This window comes from Apis florea, unplaced genomic scaffold, assembly GCF_048593485.1.
Source record: "Apis florea isolate Af1SG1 unplaced genomic scaffold, ASM4859348v1 contig_3793_pilon, whole genome shotgun sequence".
Classification (NCBI taxonomy): Eukaryota; Metazoa; Arthropoda; class Insecta; order Hymenoptera; family Apidae; genus Apis; species Apis florea.
Genome location: NW_028256856.1, coordinates 887998 through 908105, shown reverse-complemented (window position 1 = coordinate 908105; position 20108 = coordinate 887998). Strand labels below are relative to the sequence as shown.

At 42.0% G+C, this 20108-nt stretch overlaps 1 protein-coding gene across 4 annotated transcripts in view; it reads right to left on the bottom strand.

The window, feature by feature from the left end:
* LOC100867195 (A-type potassium channel modulatory protein DPP6) overlaps positions 1-20011 on the bottom strand; it is an 82708-nt gene extending 62697 nt beyond the window's left edge. For 3 of the 4 annotated variants that reach the window (XM_086915741.1, XM_086915742.1, XM_086915746.1), the window contains exon 1: positions 19322-20011. The gene's annotated coding sequence lies outside the window, so the exon portion shown is untranslated. The remainder of the gene's footprint in view (positions 1-19321) is intronic. The other variant, XM_086915740.1, reaches the window with a different exon arrangement.
* Positions 20012-20108: the final 97 nt, after the last annotated feature.

Here is a 20108-nt window from a genome sequence, read left to right as displayed (position 1 = left end):
CATTTCCAAGGCTGCTGCTAAAATAAGATTTGAGGATAATTGAATCGTCTACAAAAGTATCGAGATGGAAGCAATCGATCTTCATCATTCAGAGACCTCGCCCTTACGTTTATCCCTCCCCCTTTTCGAGGCACTTTGCCTTCCAAAAAACAATACAATTCTCCGTGTGTCACGAAACTACGAGGCCTGAGGAGAGTGGCAACAGGAGAGCGGGAGGAAGGCGCGCAAACACGGTGGCGAAATTGGTGTACTGGAATTCCCGTGGGTTGACACGTCTCGTCTTGGCTGCTGTTCGTTGCCGCATTACCCGCGGGGGTGGAGCATCCCCTGGAAATGCGGCAACGTTTCCGCATTAACGCACACGACGAATCTCCACCACGACGAAATTTATTCCTCGCGTTGATTTTGGACGCAGTCAGTTTTCGAGGAAGAAAATTTTCGATTCGATGTGGTGTTAACGAAGGAAACGAGAGCTGTCGTCGCGTTCGGCCACCGATTGTTTGCGTGTCCGATGTATGTGTTGTGCAACATTGGAACACCACTGATTCAACGGCTCGTTGATCAATCGATCGAACTTAACCCTCTATGACTTTCGATTAGCTGGCATCTTAACATTTTTCTTTGGAAGAAGAATTACTGGAGACTTCGAGTGTCAGTTTTAAAGCGTTTCGTTTCCGTTATTTTGTATTTGATTCGATGGGATCTTCTCGGACGCTCAAACACTCGTGCGCTGGATATTGCTGGATATCTCTACGTACATCTCTCCCGATGATAAATTACTCCTCTCTCCTATCCCAACCACTTGTTTCCCTCCACACTCTGGATCCATCTGATTAGCATCGTTGATGCGTTCCCTCACACTTTTCTAATTAGCATTATCATTAGTATTAGTATCACGAGAGAGAGAGAGAGTCGAATCACGGTTAAGATTAAGATCGGACGCTTCTGCTCAAAATTCTTCCTCTTCTTCTTCTCTTCTTTCTTCATTTTGAGAATCTTCGAAATCGTCGAAAAATTTTTGACGCGCTTTCGACGATCGAAGAAAAGAGGAGAGAGAGAGAGAGAGAGCACGAATCGGTCGAAACGCGTCACGATGGAACGCGGGAAATTATCCGAGCATTCCACGAGCGTGGCGAATCGTCAAAGGGAAATCTCGCGGAACGGGGAGCAATGATCCGGATAATTCGAATTGTTGCTGGGAGGAAAAAAAAGAATCGCTTCGTTTCTCCCGTTAAGACGAAATTTAGGGTTTGATTATATACACGCGGCTCATTTCGATTTCGTTTCATCAAGGGGAGGGACGATTAAACGATTTCGATAGAGGCCGCCTCGAAATTAGATTTACGCGAGAAAGCGTTTCATTTCGATCAATCTTCTAATTTTCGAAACAGGCGCCCAAACCTTTCCCTTAAAAGAATTCGAGTGCACCAAGGCGTGTAATAATAAATGGAAAACTTCTCAACGCCTTGTTTCCTCTTCCCTCTCGTAACTGCTTTGAAAATAATAGAAAATCGGCAAAATTTCTGTGTGGGGCGAAAATTCTTACGGCACCTCGTTCGTCACAGGCTGGAAGGAAGTTAATGGATCGTCCCCTTCCTGTTGGGGACGGCCTCGGCCGCGTTCTCGAAATTTCCACGCTCGAGCGTGTTGACTCGGATGCAAACTTCTCTTTAATAAGAGCGGCTCGTTAAAGTAAGCTTTGCCTATCTCTGTGTGCGTGCTTGGGGCAGCGAGGCGATATCAATTACAATAATTGTAATTATCGTCCGAGAGAATGGCGAGTTTTGAGCACGCCCCTCGATCTTCCATCGTCTTCCGTTCTTTCAGAGTTGAACGACGAGAGATGAACGAGTTTCTTCGTTTTCTTCTTCCTTTTGTTTCTTTAGACGAGATAATAAAGAGAAATAATCGTGCATCGAGCGACAATATTGGAGAATAAGTCGGCCAAAAGGGGAGTAATTCTTCTCTTCTACAGAAGCGAGAAGAGGCGCACGTATGGAACAAGAATCTGTAATTTACAAAATTTAAACGCGTTCTGTTAAAATTACTTCTTAAACAATTCGTTCTCTTCTCCGCAAAGGATTTGGAAGTCGGGGGCGAACTTCGAAATTCTCGGCTCGAGAAGAAATTGTTGGGAAGAAGGAAAAATCCACCGCGTGGATTCTCTCTTCTTCCAAGGGCCCGTAATTAACCCTTTCGACTCTGAAACGAGGGCCGCCCTCGATGCATATGCATTTCGCGTGAAAGAGAGCGACCCTCTTTGGAAAATTTTCCCCGCGGAGGAAGAGAAGAAAAGAAAGAGGCAAAGAGGAGGAGGAAGATTTCTTCTGCCGCGACCTTCTCCCTCGTTCTCGCGAAATTAACGCCTGTAGCTTTTTCAGCCGGCCACCGCCTGTGCTTCCAGGCGAGGGGAGAGAGAGAGAGAGAGAGAGAGAGAAGGGGGAGGAGGCGTGATTGTGCCCGGCTCTAATGCGCGCCACGGTGCAAAAAAGGCAGCCGGCATTGAATTTTATTTCGCCGCAGCTGCGCCCAAACTGAAATTATTCCGTATTCTTCCCTTATTCTTTCGCAGACGACTCGGATACTTTTACACCTCGACCCGAATAATCGGGTCAGTTTTTCAATTTATTAGTATATGGAATGGTAGCCTGTCTAATTTAAATTTCAATGCACGTCCGTTGGAAGAAATCTCGAGCATTAGACTTCGAATAACCAATAATTCGATCGTAACTAAGAACGATCGAATAAATATTACTTTCAAGTTCAAGACGTTCAAAGTGTTACGAAATTTTAACTAATTAGCTCTCTCTGAAAAACTTTTCCAAAAGAAGGAACGAGCGAGTTTTGCTTGAAACCTGTCCCTCGAAATCATTCCCGATCCAACAACATCTCTCGCGCTTAAATCAAGAGAAGTACACGTATCCTGCATTTGCATACCCTATCTTATTCTCTCTGCGAGAACAAAAAAATCGCTGCTTGCCTTCGAGGCAATTCTCCCGTTAGGGGGAAAGAGCACGCGCGCTAATCCAACCCCAACGAAGACGTCACTCGGTTTACCCTCGAGCCACGGTTACCACGGTTTATATTTGCGTTGCGCGCGGAATGCATCGAGGCGACGCGAATAATTGAATCCGACGAGAGAAACTCGCGTTCCGGGGATATTTAGATTGGGGTCTCCTTTACGCCGAAACAGCGAGCTTTTAACCCTACTACGACCGACTATACTCGCTCTGCACAAGATGATGCCACCGAGATACTATGGCCGACTGCGTAACACGTCATTGACGTATTACGATTTACGAAATTGTAATAACTCTGCATAAGATGCCACTATGATTACGGCCGATTATAGTCGAGATACTACGAATGACTATAATCGCTCTGCATAAGATGCCACTAAGATTACGGCCGATTATAGTCGCTCTGCATAAGATGCCGCTAAAATTATGGACGACTATAATCGCTCTGCATAAGATACCAATTAGAGATATTACGGGCGACTATAATCGCTCTCCATAAAATGCCGCTAAAATTATGGCCGACTATAATCGCTCTGCATAAGATCCTACCGAAAAAACTACGGACGACTATAGTCCCTCTGCATGAGATAATGTCACTGAGATACTACAAGCGACTATAATCAGTCTCCATAAGATGCCACTGATGTATTACGAATGACTATAATCGCTCTGCATAAGATGCCACTAAGATTACGGCCGATTATAGTCGCTCTGCATAAGATGCCGCTAAAATTATGGACGACTATAATCGCTCTGCATAAGATCCTACCGAAAAAACTACGGACGACTATAGTCCCTCTGCATGAGATAATGTCACTGAGATACTACAAGCGACTATAATCAGTCTCCATAAGATGCCACTGATGTATTACGAATGACTATAATCGCTCTGCATAAGATGCCACTAAGATTACGGCCGATTATAGTCGCTCTGCATAAGATGCCGCTAAAATTATGGACGACTATAATCGCTCTGCATAAGATCCTACCGAAAAAAGTACGGGCGACTATAGTCGCTCTGCATGAGATAATGTCACTGAGATACTACAAGCGACTATAGTCAGTCTCCATAAGATGCCACTGATGTATTACGAGAGACTATAATCTCTCTGCATAAAATGCCACTGACATATTATGGATGACTATAATCACTATGCATAAGATGCCATCGAGATACTACAAACAACTACAGTCGCTCTACATAAGATGATGTTACTGAGATACTACAGGCGACTATAGTCTGACGATTGAGATACTACAGCCAACTATAGTCGCTCTCCATAAAATGTCATCGAGATACTACAAACAACTATAGTCGCTCTACATAAGATGATATCACTGAGATACTACAGGCGACTATAGTCTGACGATTGAGATACTACGGTCGATACTATAGTCGTTCTCCATAAAATGTCATCGAGATACTACGGACGACTATAATCGCTCTGCATAAGATGCTAATGAGAAATACTACGGGCGACTATAATCGCTCTAATAATAAAATAATGCCATTGAGATATTACAGGCGACTATAGTCTGACGACTAAGATACTACGGTCGATACTATAGTCGTTCTCCATAAAATGCCATTGACGTATTATGGATGACTATAATTGCTCTGCATAAGATGATGCCACTGAGATACTACAGGAGACTATAGTCACTCTGCATAAGATACCACTGACTATAATCAGTTTGCATAAGATGATGTCACTGAGATACTACGACTATAGTTGCTCTGCAAGATGCTACTAAGATTACAGGCGACTATGGTCTGACGATTGAGATACTACGGCCGACTATAGTCGTTCTCCATAAAATGCCATTGATATATTACAAACGACTATAATCGCTCTGCATAAAATGTCATCGAGATACTACAAACAACTATAGTCGCTCTACATAAGATGATGTCACTGAGATACTACAGGCGACTATAGTCTGACGATTGAGATACTACGGTCGATACTATAGTCGTTCTCCATAAAATGCCATTGACGTATTATGGATGACTATAGTTGCTCTGCAAGATGCTACCAAGATTACAGGTGACTGTAGTCGTTCCGAATAAGATACGACGAGCGATTGGAATTATTGCGCATCGATATTTTTTTATCATCACTATTTTTCTTCAAAGCAACTCGAATTGCGAGACGGGAACGCGGCCGCTCTTTCTCGAGCGCTGTGCGCATTTCTGGAGCCCTCGTCGGCTCGTTCAGCGAAAGGATTAAGCGAAGAACTTGGCGCGCATTTAATCAGGAGCAGGTTTGGATTAGTGGCTCTTGATACGGTGCGGTATAACTGTGCGTGCTTCGCTTCATAGCGCGACGATTCTCTTAAATAACGTTGCTCTTGGATAAACAGTGATGAGCAAGGATTGAAGTTACGTTGAATTTGGATTTTTCTTCTTTTTTTTTTTTTTTGGAGAGATATTTTAAACGAAACGACGAGTGATTTTTTTCAACGAAGAGAAAGCAAGGTGAACAAAGAGAGGTTTTAATTTCATCGAATTTATTCGTAAAGAAGATTTCGTGAGAGGATCGAGTAACGCGACGAAAGAAAAAAAAAGAGGAATTCGAGGAAGAAAAATCGCGAGAAGATCGATGCACGCGGTGTTTGCATAGCGGTGTTTGCGTTTCATCCTCGGGATGAGGAATCGAAGTAAAAAGAAAAAAAGTTTCCAATAACGAAAGTGCGAGGGATCATTTTGAAAGTTGAGCGAAATGAAAGCGTAATAAAAGTGCAAGATCCTGTCGAAATCTTCGTGAAAGGAACGAGAATTTCTTCGCTTTGAGTAATAAGAGAGAGAGAGAGAGAGATAACAAGATCGTATCTTGTCAGAGACCGCGTTCTGACAAACCAGAATCGTCCCAAAACGGAATAACCGACCGCTGTTGCTCGAAACGGTAAGCTCGTCGAAAACTTTCGATTTCCTTCTCCGTTCAATATTTGCGAATCCTCTTTTCTCGAGTACAAGTCCACGGCAAGCAATGTTTCGCGATCGATCGAAAGCAAAAATGGAGGGGGCGCTCGTGTCAAATGCTTTTCAGAGACATTTCAAAATATATCCGCGCACGTGAAACGAAAACGCGATTGAACGGAGAATGTGTTCCACGTAATACAAACTCGTTAACTCGTTAAAAGGAAATACGGAATTTCGCGAGATTCGAAAGAAATATTGCAAGTAATTGATCGAGCAAGGATGGAAATAGGAGGAGCGATAAATCAGGGAGTCGAACGGTGGAAGAAGAAGATAAGTCGTGGCGATGATCGATCGGAGAAATCAATCGGATGGAACCGTTTCCTTCCAACGTAAACTCAATTATACCGAAACCGTGCCCTGGATAGCCAAGATGCGATTCCTTCCGGTCGAAACGTTGTCGAAACATTCGTTATTAATCGGCCAGTTGGTGGTGGGAAGCTCGTTCGTTTATCGGGGATAATCCATAAATCGAATCGGTTCGAAGCCCCAACTTTTGGATAAAACTTTTGGTGCCATTCTCTGCAACGAATAGAAATATTGTTATTCGAATAAAATTTAAAATTCCAAAGAAGTTTCTTCGATCTTCATCACAAATTTAAAAGGAAAAGAAGAAGAAGAAAGAAACGTCGATACATGTTTCCCTTCATTTTCAATTTAAAGATATTCAGTCGACAATAATTCACGGCGATTTTCCAACAGTTTTCGAGGAAAATGCGAATCACGGGGCGTTGTGCGTTGCACGAGGAGTGGTGTAAGAAAAGAGGGTCGCGCGTGTTGCCCCCAAACTAATGACTACGTGCCTTATCTACGCCCCGCGGGGAAGTTGATGGACGAGTAGCTTGGCGTAAAACAGAGTCATAAAAATGACTCTCCACTTCCCTCCTTCGACTTCTTAAGTTTGCGTTATTACGCGCTGCTAAGGGAGCCGAGGGAATCGAGTTCGTTTTGAATGTCGCAAGATTTTTACGATCGCGAGAGAATAAAATCGGTGAATTTGAATTCTCTTATCCCGGAATTTTCGAAGAAGTTGGAAATGAACGGAATTCGGGCGATTTCGTGGAAAAGTATCTCGTTTCCTTTTCCAAGGGTTGTTATTATAATTTAATTTCGAGCGCGACGATGTTTCGAAAGAAGAAGAATGTTTTGAAACTTTGGAATTTTGGCACCTCGCAAATCGGAATTAATCGAAATCTTTCAAGGTTCCGTCTCCAAGATTCTGATCCAACCCTTATAATTTCGAGAAACGAAACGAGCTGCTTCGAATACAGGTTTGAATCGACGAACAGAACGAAGAAACTCGCGTGTTTGGAAGGAGGAAGGAAATTGGTGAAATTTGAAGGTTCGGACGAAACAGGATGGATAAAGAGACAAAGACGAGAGTGGAGAGGCGGCCAAGGAGAACATAGACGCGTAATGGGATTTGTGGTTCGGCTGGCCGGCTTGTGGCCACACACCAGCCGATGCGCAGAGACGAGGCAGAGCCTGCCTCGACCGCAACAACCTTCGTTCCAGCCGTGGATGCGCATGGATGCAATTGCATTAGCTATAATAATTCCCTTCTTAAACGTTATCCCACCTGTCCTCTTTCCTTCCTTCGACTTGTTGCGATAGAACATCCAAACTTTCCCAGAAACGAGAAAAATCGTAAAAAACCTTTCGATTCTTGTGGCCTGCCAACAACGCTCTGCCAGCCAGTGAATGAGCATGGTAATTCGTTCTTCCTTCGAACGAGGATCGTAAAATCGTATATTAACCATACAGAGATTGTATTCCTTCCTTAAATCGTCCCTCGTTAATCTTTTCTTCCTTCCAACTTGCGTATCGATATTATTACTATTATAAATTAAATAATATCTTAATTTGTAAATTTATACCAATACTTTATCATATAGTTTTTAAAATACGAGTAATAGAGTATTATTTAAATTTTTTGAAAATTTTAAATTAACAAAATAATCGAACATCTCCCTTCCTCTCAGAAACTCTTCCCTTTCGATTCTTCTGTGACCGAGCATAGAGGCGATTAAACTTGTATCGACTTGTATCCTCTATATAAATAGAAACTTTCCTCTTAAAATCCTTTCGATTCGAAATAATCATTCCCACCACGTATAGAAATCTCTCGAGCGGCATTCCTTTTTTCTGTCGACACATTTAATTGGCACGTGTCAAAGGAAGGTCAGACGGGGGAGTGAAAAACAAAAATCGCCCGGCGGCCACTTTCGAGGTTTAACGAGGCCTGTTTATGCCGACACGGCGTGTCATCCGACAAAGTGGCGACCTATTCGACACTCGAGGGCCGAGACGCTTGTCCGGGAGAGACATTCGAGAAAACTGGCTCGAGCAACATCAACTTCGATACGAGTTGGAATCGATACGAAAGGGGGGACGGACCGTTGTCCCCCAAAAATTGGCCGCGTTTCTCGACGAGGGAATCGTGGTTTCGTACGCCTCGTGGAAGGAACGACGATGTAATGACTTTCGACGAGAGTTATACGTCGAGGCGAGCGACATTCCCCTCTCCGATCCTTTGTTTTCCTCCTCGTGTCGTAGTTCGTACGTGTACGCGCGCCGGTGGATCGTAAGTGTGTTTACACGCGCGAAACCGTGCCTTCGTAACTCGTGATATCGAGTAAGTTTTGTATTCGATCGATAAAACTTTTTATCCATCCTCGAATTTTTTGTGGAAGAAGACAAAGCGTAATGTTTACTCGTAATTCGTGAATTTTAGATCGATAAAAATTTTTATCCCCCCTCAAGCGAATTTTTATTTTGTAAAATAAGAAAAAGCGTAATGTTTACTTAATTCGTGAATTTTATATCGATCGATCATTTTTAATCTCCCCTCGAATTTTTTGTAGAAAAAGCGTAATGCTTACTTGTAATTCGTGAATTTTATATCGATCGATAATTTTTAATCTCCCCTCGAATTTTTTGTAGAAAAAGCGTAATGCTTACTTGTAATTCGTGAATTTTGTATCGATCGATAAAATTCACTTTTTATCCATCCTCGAATTTTTTGTGAAAGAAGACAAAGCGTAATGCTTACTTGTAATTCGTGAATTTTATATCGATCGATAATTTTTAATCTCCCCTCGAATTTTTTATAGAAAGAGCGTAATGCTTACTTGTAATTTGTGAATTTTATATCGATCGATAATTTTTAATCTCCCCTCGAATTTTTTGTAGAAAAAGCGTAATGCTTGCTTGTAATTCGTGAATTTTAGATAAAATTTTTATCCCCCCCTCAAACGAATTTTTATTTTGTAAAATAAGAAAAAGCGTAATGCTTACTTGATTTTAATTCGTGAATTTTATATCGATCGATAATTTTTAATCTCTCCTCGAATTTTTTGTAGAAAAAGCGTAATGCTTACTTGTAATTCGTGAATTTTGGATTTATCGATAAAATTTTTTATCTCCCTTCGAATTTTTTGCAGAAAAAGCGTAATGCTTGCTTGTAATTCGTGAATTTTAGATAAAATTTTTTGTCCCCCCCCCTCAAACGAATTTTTTTTGCAATGATAAAGCGTAATGCTTGCTTGTAATTCGTGAATTTTAGATAAAATTTTTTGTCCCCCCCCCTCAAACGAATTTTTATTTTGTAAAATAAGAAAAAGCGTAATGCTTACTTAATTTTAATTCGTGAATTTTATATCGATCGATAAAATTTTTTACCTCCCCTCGAATTTTTTGTAGAAAAAGCGTAATGCTTGCTTGTAATTCGTGAATTTTGGATCGATAAAATTTTTTATCCCCCCTCCCCCTCAAGCGAATTTTTATTTTGTAAAATAAGAAAACGGGTAATGCTTACTCGCTTGGATTGGAAATCTTATCGAGACTTGTTTCGAACGGCGAAAAAACAAAAAAGTGGTATCGAATCGTTACTTTTTCATTACAAGGAAACCTTTTCATCGACAAAAATTGCCGAACGTGCAAAAAAGGAGGAAAAGAGAGAAATATTTTCCCGAGTTTGTATTATCGCTTTTCGTTAAAAAAAAAAAAAAAAAAAAGAATCGAAGAATAAAAAGTAAAAAGTAACACACACGTTATTTACGATACGTAAATAAACGCGTACGATACTTTTCGAGCCGTAATGCGGTGAATTTGGCGAAAGTAATGGCGGCGTAATCGAGCGTAAGAGTGTTCCGAATCGACAAAACACGACCATTATTGGACGCTGTATAACGATCACAGATTCCCTCTCTCTCCCCTCCCAAGATACACGAGGCTTGCAACAGAAAAAAGGGAAGAATTGCGATATTCCCCCAATGAAGGGGCGATTTAAAATATTATATTTTCGCAACTTTTTCTCATCGAGCGATGATCGGTTATCAATATTGATATTAAAAATTGGAATCGGTCGTTGAATCAAACGTATGTATTATACCCACGCGACAATTGTCTACAATCGCTTTTTGTTCGTGATTCGAATCCGTGTAAAAAATTAGCTGGTCAAAAAACACGCACAAGTTCGAGTTCGAGTTTATTATTCCTCGATATTTCGTCGCGCAACGTTTCTTCCAAATGATGAATATCGAGTGATAATCCGGAAGAGAGAGAGAGAGAGAGAGAGATTTTATGCAAAATGCCAGAGCGAAAGCGGCACGTGAGTGAAGGGAAACAATTAAAATTTCTATGGAAAAACAGGCGTTTTGTGAACGTTCTGCTTTTTCGAGTAGAAAACGTAAACGTGAAAAAGAGAGATTATTATGAAACAACTGATCGAAGGATCAAATTTTGTTCGAAATTTTGCAAATGAAAATTTCATCGACCCAATCATCGAGTCGGGCAAATAATTCGAGAGATGCAAAAAAAATTCGCGAAGAATGATTTGAATCCTCCAGCGGATTCGGAAATCTTGGTGGGCAAGTTATCCGATCGGATTAGACGTCCCACGATTTTACGATCGCACGTTCGTCTTTTTACTCGAATCTGCTCGAACAACAAGATCTTGATTAATGAATTCTCTTAACGAACAACAAGTTTTGCGATATAAAAAGAATTGCTTCGCATTTCTTTCTCGCACCACTAATCTTCCCTTTAATAACCTATACTTCTACATCTAATTTAATCTTGTTCTCAAAAAAAAAAAAAAACGGAGGATCAGGAAAGGAGGGAGAGGAGGAAAGTTTTCGAACGAAATGGACAGAAGAGACGGAAATCGATCGAATTTCAATTCAACCTCTCCTCCAACATCCTCCAACAAACTCGGCCTCGCCATTCTTCCTCCTCCCCTCCCTTCGATTTTCGAGCCGATTCCCCAATTTCTCGACGATTTCGATCGATCGGGATGCGTTTTGATTGGTCATTCAAATTACATTTCATTAGGATTGGTCCTCCTTTATCACAGCTGTGTGTCTCGAACTGTGTTTCGAAGTGTAACGGATTCTCACAAGCTGTGTGAGAATTTATAGAATTTGAAGAAGGAGGAAAAATAATAGAGATAAGAAGGTGTATTGTTTATGGATCGTCGATCGAGCGACACCTCTTCTTCGTTCCGTGTAAACTGAAGAAAAGGAACCGAGTGAAGGAATGAATATTATAGCGTTTGAAAATTCGCTCGTTTCTGCTGGAGAGAAAGGGAAAGGAGGATACAATTGCGAGCGAACGTCGTTGAAACGGGCACGCTCGATTATTAGCGAGAATTCCAGAGTGTCGGAGAGATGAACGAGTGCCAGGACCTTTTCACCATTTCGACCACGTCGCCGCGTAATGAATTAATGGTGTCAACCGTCAACATTCCATTCGAGGCGTTTTTCGCCAACGACAGCCGCTCCCCCCAAAATTGTTTCCCCTTCCACGGATTAAAATACAAATGGAATCATTCGATCGAGTTTGTTCCTTCGTTTGATGCGAGAACAAATTATGGAGTACGACGTCTCCTAAATCTTTCCTCTTTTTTCCTTTTTCGAATTTTTCCTCGAACCACGAGGTCGATCGATTGGAATGGAAGAACAATTAAAAGATAAAATGAAAGAAAAAAAAACGTATTAATAAAAGGATATTCAATTAATTGTTAATAAAATTGTTGATAAGAAATCAATAAGAAATTTTGTTGAATAAATTGAATTTTATTAAAAATTGTAAAAAATAGCGATATAATAAGATTGAAATCGTTAGCTCGTAAAATTGAATAGGTGAATAAAAAATATCAAATGTTATAAAAATAAGTAAAAATCCTGATGAAGAGAAGTAAGGATATATGAAAATAATTATTAAAATTCTAATCCTAAAGGATTGGATGATCCTGTTAAGCAAATAGGATTGCTGTAAATAAATAAATAAAATTACTAATGGTAAAATAAAAGATTATGGGCAGATCATTCTTAAATAATATTATTAATTAGTTGAAAGAGATTTTAAAATTGATCGGTTTTCCTCTTCTCTCAAAAATCTTCTCGTCGAGGATTTTTATTAAAGATGAAGGAAAACGAGTAGGTGTGAGGCGATTACGAATTACTAAGATCGTCGCTCTTCTCGTTTCCTTATTTAGGGAAGAAGGAATGCTCGGTTCCATTTGAACGAGGGACTCGAGGACAGCCTCCTCCTGTCTTGTTCCCACGGCAGAAATATTCCTCGCGATTAACCCGTTCTTCAGCTTAATTCTCCTCTTTCGTAGCCATCGAGAATCTCTCCCTTCTCGCAAATGAAACTCGACCGACGAGAATCGGATACAAATTGACTTTCTTCCCCGATCGGCATGGAAATCTTACTTGTGATTTTCAAACGTTCGAGGAAATATTCGAAAGGGAATGGAAAACTTGGGAAGTTTGTGTAATTTTATAATTTCATTCTAAAAGATCGAAAACTTTCTTCTTTCGTTTATGTTTAACATCGCGAGATATTCCAAGAATTCTCGATTCAATCGATTGAAAGGTGGATAATTAATCGGAAAAGAAGTGAATCGTTTTTACGACCACTTTTCGCCTCAGCAACCAGCAATTTCGTTTCGTCAATTCGCGCGTATCCATGATTGTCGCTACAATTAAACACACAGTGTTGAGATTAACGGATCGCGTGTTAATTAATTTTCATTTTCGATGTCGATTCATCCTCTTTTCTACACTTTCAACGTGTTTTCTTTTGTTTCTCCTTTTTCTTTTTTTCTTTTTTTTTAATAACCGACCCGATTTTCGCCCGAGCAAAAAAGAAACATTGGGAGGAGCCACGATTGATTAATCGCGTTGCTCGATAAAACGATCGCTTCGAGAGAGAAGAAGAGGGAGAAAGTTTGAGATAAAAGCAATTACAGTTACCGCTAGTAGTAAATTGTTCCCGTAATCTCGGGAACAAAGTGTTTCCCCAAATTAAATTCCACTTTGAGACAGGAACGGGAAAAATATTTAACCGCTTTATCACTTTATTATACATCGAATTCGTGTAAAACAGGGCAAAATTTCCGTTCAATTAATCCGCCATTCACGCCAATTTCCAAGTCGAATTTTTACTCTCGATCCGCAAAGAAGAAGAATTTATTTCGCGATAATTAATAATAATCGTAACGGGGTTCAAGTCGAGGTAAAATTCACTGCGAAAATGTTTCACCGGTTTAATCGAGCCAAAATTGAAAATCGAAAGAGAACAATTTTCGAACAAAGGGAGGATAATAAGATTGAGGAAACTTGCGACACAATTATCGATCCCGTGCGTGAAAAAAGTTCGATCGAATCTCGAGGATGGGCGAAAGGATCGTGGAAGAGGACGATTTGGGGTATTAATCGTGGGGGGGGGGGAGGGGAAAGTTGTTGGAAAGTTTGGAATCGATCATCTCAATCTCAATCCCCTCCCCCGTCGTTTATACGTACGGATAGATTTTAATTAGCGAGATGAAATTTCACTTTCGAGCCCCAAACCTTCTTAAACCTTCCCCTCCCTAAAGTTCGTAATTTAAATTGAAGTTTAGTTTCCCTTCCTCCAACGGAGGGGTCTTGATCTTTTCTATTCGAGAATTTGTCTTTTTCTTTTTCGACGATAAATAAATAATTGTGCGAATTATTCGCGCAAGGCTCGAAGAGTCGAGCTCGAGAAATCGACTCGAGAACGATATTAAATTTTTCGAGAAGCTTTCGAAATTCGACGATGCTAATCGGACGAGTAGAAGCTCTCTTAACTCGTTAAACGAGCGTTAAAAGTTTCGAAGGAGCACGCTTTAAGTAAGGAAAATTGCACCCTATCCTGATTATCGTTATTTCGAAAACGACATCTCTGGGAAGGAGATACGCTGGGATCTCGTTCTCAGAGATGCATAAGCTAGCGAGATATCATCGAATGTCGTGGTGACGTAAATATTGACGTGAACGATGACAGATAATATTCACCTCGAACGCCGTTCGAATATAATACATTGACACGAAACGGGCAAAATGGGGATTCGTATGAATCGTTTTATTTTTCGATCAAACTCTCACTTAATATTATTCCGAAGAATTCTGAAGATCACGGATTCGAACAAGTTGGAAAGTTTACTCTTCAAACGAAGAGTAATATGATAAAGCGGTCCAGTTTCACGATATGATAAATCGTCCAATCGTGGTGTGAAATTAACGAAATAAACACACGCGGCCCCATCAACGAGCTCCAATTCGCCGTAATCCGACAAATTGAAAAGGAGAGCGAGAGAAAAAAAGATACGCATAAATCAATTTTCGAAACGTTGAGTCGATTAATCGTAAGAGAGCAACCGTGTGAAGAATTTGCACAACCTTCAAAATTCTTCTTCTTCTTCTTTATCCCCATCTACTTTTCTTCTCTTTTGTCTCGCGACTTGTTGTTGGAAAGAACAATTTGCAAAAAAAACAAGGCACCGATTTTGTTTTATCCCTTCATCCCATCGTCTACCACGACGAATCTAGAAACGAATCTCCGCTCGTTTCAAAATAACGCAAGCCAGACTGGAATTGATCCGATGATTAGAGAAGAACGGTTAATTTTCGGTTCGGGAACGAAATTGTAGAAGAAGAAAAGAAGAAAATCTCATCGATTACCATACCCGAATTCTATTTGCACAAAAATCGTGGGACCGTCCCTATCTTGTCCACCAAAAAGGGGCCAGAAACGTCGATTCAGAAACGACGCGCTCTCTCGTGGAACAATGCGGCCGATAATAAGATAACAGCCGGCAAGATTGGAAGCGAAGCAAGGTTGGGCGAGCGAAATTCTCGGAGGAGCGATAACAAACTTGGCCCGCACGCTCCTCCGGCGAGATATCATCGCCGCCATTGTTCCGTCTCGTTGTTTCCTCGGTCAACGTGTGCGTGCGAATCGTACGTATTTGCCCCTCGTTGAAAATCTCCTTTTGAAAAAAAATCTCGAGGAGAATGTTTCGAGATTGTTCGAAGAAGAAATCGAAGGAAAATGTACAACTTCGCGTAAAAATTTCTCGCTCGTTCCCTGGATTTTCGGAGAATATGGTGAACAAAGCGCGCATAAATGTCTTGAACGAGGCGCGTGAGAGGGGATGGACTGGAGGATATAGGAATAAAAAAAATTCCCTATGGGGCGGGAAAAATAAACCGAGCTCGTTCTCGCGTTTTAATACAAAACCGATCTCGATTTCATTATCGGCAATTCTTCCGCGATATCCTCTCTGCCGTTGCCACCCCTTCTCTCCTCTCCTCTCCCCAACAATTGGACGACCGCGTATTCGTTTCCGCTTGTCTCCTCGATCCCTTAATTCGATTCGAGAAAAGAAGAAGGAAGAGATGAGAAGAAAACAAAGTTCCCGCGTTTTCGAGCGATGACGAATTTACAATTAACGAGGACTTTTTTTTTCCTTTTTTTTTTACGAGAGTGAAACGAGGAGAGGAGTAAATAACGCGGGAGAAAATTCGCGAAACGATAGTAATAGCTTTTAATTGCCACGCATTTTTTTCTTTTTTTCCACTCGAAATTTCTGACGAAAGCCGCCCGCCCTCCTCTGTCAATAATCGGAGAAATAATCGTTTCGCGGGGAAAGATATTTTTTTCTTAACTTTTATGTCGCCGATACATACGGGTCGAGTCATGAAATATGAATGGAACGAAGGCCGGAAATTATTCATGAGTGACACGTGACGTGGATAAGTGGTCCCCCCTCCTTCCTCCTGGGAAAAGATTCCACGCGAAACTTTTCGTCGAAGGATGGAGAAGGGGGTGATTGCCGATGGGTGAAATTCCAACCGGGAGTCGTCCCTTTCTCCTTTTTTATTTCGAGGAAAAGATACTTTCGAACGAAGGTATTATCCCCGACGAAACTCGGTTATCTCTCTTTTAGAATCCCCTTTTTTTTCTTATTACCATACGACGCTCTCAAAGCGTTTACGTTTAACTCGCTTAACTCGTTTACGGAAGATTTTATAATCCTTCGGATTGTGCACAGCTTGAAAAATCATGGGATAACAAGGTTAAGCCAAACGATTCGATCAGTGATTTTCTAAAGATGGTAGAGGGATGAGAATTTTTGTTGTCGAATCTTCGAATATCGTACAAGTGGTGCAAGTATCCGCCCCTTGTCTTCGTATCATCTTCGACGTAATTATATCAGGTCGTCGCCTTAGGATCTTGAAGCGTTCAAGATTGAATTCTTAATTAAACGAGACCCTCGACACGTAGTTTTATTAAATTTTATTAAGGCAAGGTTAAAAACGTATCTCCGAATTTTTCGCCTATTCCTCCAATATAATCGAGCGTTGTCGTATCTCTGAAACGACGAGAGACTTTCGAATTCGACCATTGAGCGGAAATCGTTTTCGATTTATATCGTAAACATCGGACAGAGTTATCGATAATTCCACGCCTCGGTTAATTCCTTCGATTCCATCGCTCGCTTCGAAATTGCCGCTTCTCGAATTTCCTCGAATTTTCTCGCGGAGGATACAAATCGTCGTGCGCGGGGACGAAAATTTAATCAGGCTATTCCCAGTCTTTACGAATTCCACACGAATTCCATTAACCTCTGTCTGAAAACACCTCGACACGCTATCCCCTTCCTCGTCGATGAACCATTCGATCGCTGCTAATCGCGCCTTCGAGGAATCGCCGAATGAGAAGCTTGTTACGCTTGTTTTCCACGCAGAAATTCGTGTATCGATAAATTCGAATCGACGCGCGATTTCTTCCGTTGTGGATAAAGAAAACGAAATTATAATACTCGAGACTTGCTTTCTTCGAAATAATTCGAGATCATCGATCGTGACTTTTATTCCCTCTCCTCCTCCATGGAGAAAGGAAAATGGCTACGTTCTTCCACCGAGTCGAACCCGTCCCATGTTCCCCGACGCAATGGAAGGACGCAAGGGTGGTGGTGAAATGATCGTACATCAACGCGAATTAACGCGAAGACGTCCGAATTAGCCACGTTATCCCGGGGCTAATTTGATTAGCCACGATCCAGCCTCGAGCAAGCTAATCTTATTCGTCCAAGAAAATCTCTCTTCGGATCTCTGTGTAAATTTTAACGAATTTTTTCCTTCGACAGAGTTCGAAGTGGACGAAAGAGAGGGAGAGAGAGAGAGAGAGAGAGAGAGAGAGGGTAGTAAGAAAATTGAGACGCGATTAACCGCATTACCAACCGTTTCGACGTCGGATATCCTCGAATCGAGTTGGACAAAGCACGGTTTCGAAACGTTTACGGATCATTTGGGGAGCGAATTTCAAAGCGAAATGTGATTTACTCGCATAATATTGTACGAGAAATGATGGTAGAATATATATATATATATAGGATAGAATTATTTAACCAATTTTGCCCGGTATTAATCATGTTTATAACACGCATACATATTCAATATTGTATATCCAAGCTCTCTTCGTGTAGCCACAATTTCAAACCAGGATTGCAGACGAATTTACAATTAATAATGATAATTTTGCTTCGCTATTCGATTTCTACGAAAATCCTTAAATATCCTCTTCGAATTCGAGGAAAGGAGAAAAGGAGGAGGATTTAAAAATATATAATTTCACCTCCATCTCGGAAACAAATTCGAATCGATCCGGGCCAGGTAAATGGCCGCGTGATCCATTCGAATAGAGCTCCACTCTCGGAGTGGAGAAAGAGGGCACTGCTCTGTCTCTTTCCACGCAGGAAGCTCGACTCCGCCTGGAAAAATCGAGAGATGGAAAGGGGATCGCGTACAAAGCGAGCCTTTTCGTTCCTTTTCTCCCTTCTCTTTTCGCCGTGCTCTCCTTTCCTCCTCGAAATGAAATCTGTTGCTCGGTCGCCGCGAAAAGTCTACGGATTTCGAATCGAATCACGAATTCGTAACGTGGGATGATAGTTTTGGAGGAAAGGCAATTAATTGAATATCCTCCGAAAAAGAACGGTCTCGAATCGCGTTCGAAAGTTTCGTAACAATTTTCGCGGAGAAACGCGGAATGATTCTTTGCATCCCACGTAAAAATCGATACGAGGGAAAGAGAATTTCTCGAGATTCGTGTAAAATTTGGAAATTTTATCTTCGCAAGTCTTTCGATTATATTAGTTTGGCTGGCAAAATTTGCGTAGCAGGACGATAGTCTCACCGAATACGACGAGGATGAGTTATCGTGGCGCGTACGCACACGCTCGCCAAGAATCCGGGCGAAGAATTCCGCCGTCGAACAGGCTCCTCCAGAAATTTATTAGAGCGTGGCTTCTTAAACCGGGGAAATTTTTGGGTCAATTGTTGGCCGTTTGTCGAGGAGACTGCTGTCTTTTTCCCTTTGGAAGACGAGGATACTCGAAACGTATATTTCTCCCTCTTTCTTTCTCTCCCTTTGCGGAAATTCGACGAGTCGAGCCATTTAACAGATTCATTTTTCTTCGGGGAACGCTTTGAGAGATTCGAAAGCGTGCTGGAACGCGGAATTGGTTTGAATTTTGCTTTTCCAGAAAATTAAATCCGATTTTTCTGGGCGAAAAGAAGGCGGCGGCGCGAACCGACTTCATTGAACCGACTCCACCTTCCCCCCGATTGGAACATGTGTGTCTGTCGGCCAACCTGGCCGAAACTCTCGAAACGAATGTCAACAAAGTCGACTTTCGGACGACGACCTTTCCCGACGATCCTTTCCATCGATACCAACGCGCTTCGATATCACGAAATTACGTGTCGATACCAACAACTCTTTGCAATCTCCACTGTATTTTATTTTACGGAGAGAAACGACTTTCCGTGAAACTGACTCCGCACTCTCCACCATCTCTCTCACTCTCTCTCTCTCTCTCTGGTGGAACGCAAGAACGGTACAGAGAGAAGGAAAGAGACAACAATTGGAACAACGCTTCGAGCGTATCTCTCTCCTCGTCGCTCGCACTCGATCAGAGAGAGAGAGAGAGAGAGAGAGAGATTCTTACCTCAAAAGAGGCGATGAAAACGCGGTAGCACCGTGGAAGAACAGGGATGCCGGACGATCCTGGCTACCTCGAGGGAAGCTCGCCCGGGCGGCATGGCTCCCACCTCTTCGCCCTGTGATCCTCCCGACTGCTGCCCGGCAGCCTGCCTTCTTTCTTCCACCGGTTCTTCCCTTCCCTGCTACGCTCGCACGAAGAGTAAATATCAACAACAGGGGATATATATATACATATATATATATATATGTAAACCACCAGAAATATGAACCGAAATATGATCCTCTCACCGAGGAGTTGTTCACAATTTCATTCGCCACGAATTCTTCCTCGTTCTATGTCACGTTCTATTCACACCACCACTTCTTGGACCGCGAATACCAGATACGTCGACGAGGAAGGGAGCGAGCAGTAGCACGTTTCGTGAGCGAGAGGGGAATAATCGAAGGATCGTGGAGGCGAGAGGAGTGGAGAGAGCGAGGGAGAGAGAGAGACAGATAGACAGACAGACAGACAGAGAGAGAGAGAGAGAGAGAGGAAAAGTGGTTGATCGACTTGAATCACACCGAGGCGGATGTTCGAGACGGACAGGGCCACGCACCAGGGTAAAATGATAAGAAGGACGAGGTGTCTGGAGGTGGTGATGATGGTTGGTGGTCGGCTGTCGAACAGGATCAGAGAGAAGAGAGCACAGAGAACTAGGCACAGGACACGATGGCCCGGCCACTGCGCCGGCACTGAGGCTACGCCGCAGCCTCGCTCTCCTCCTACTCCCTCCTCTCGCCACCACTCC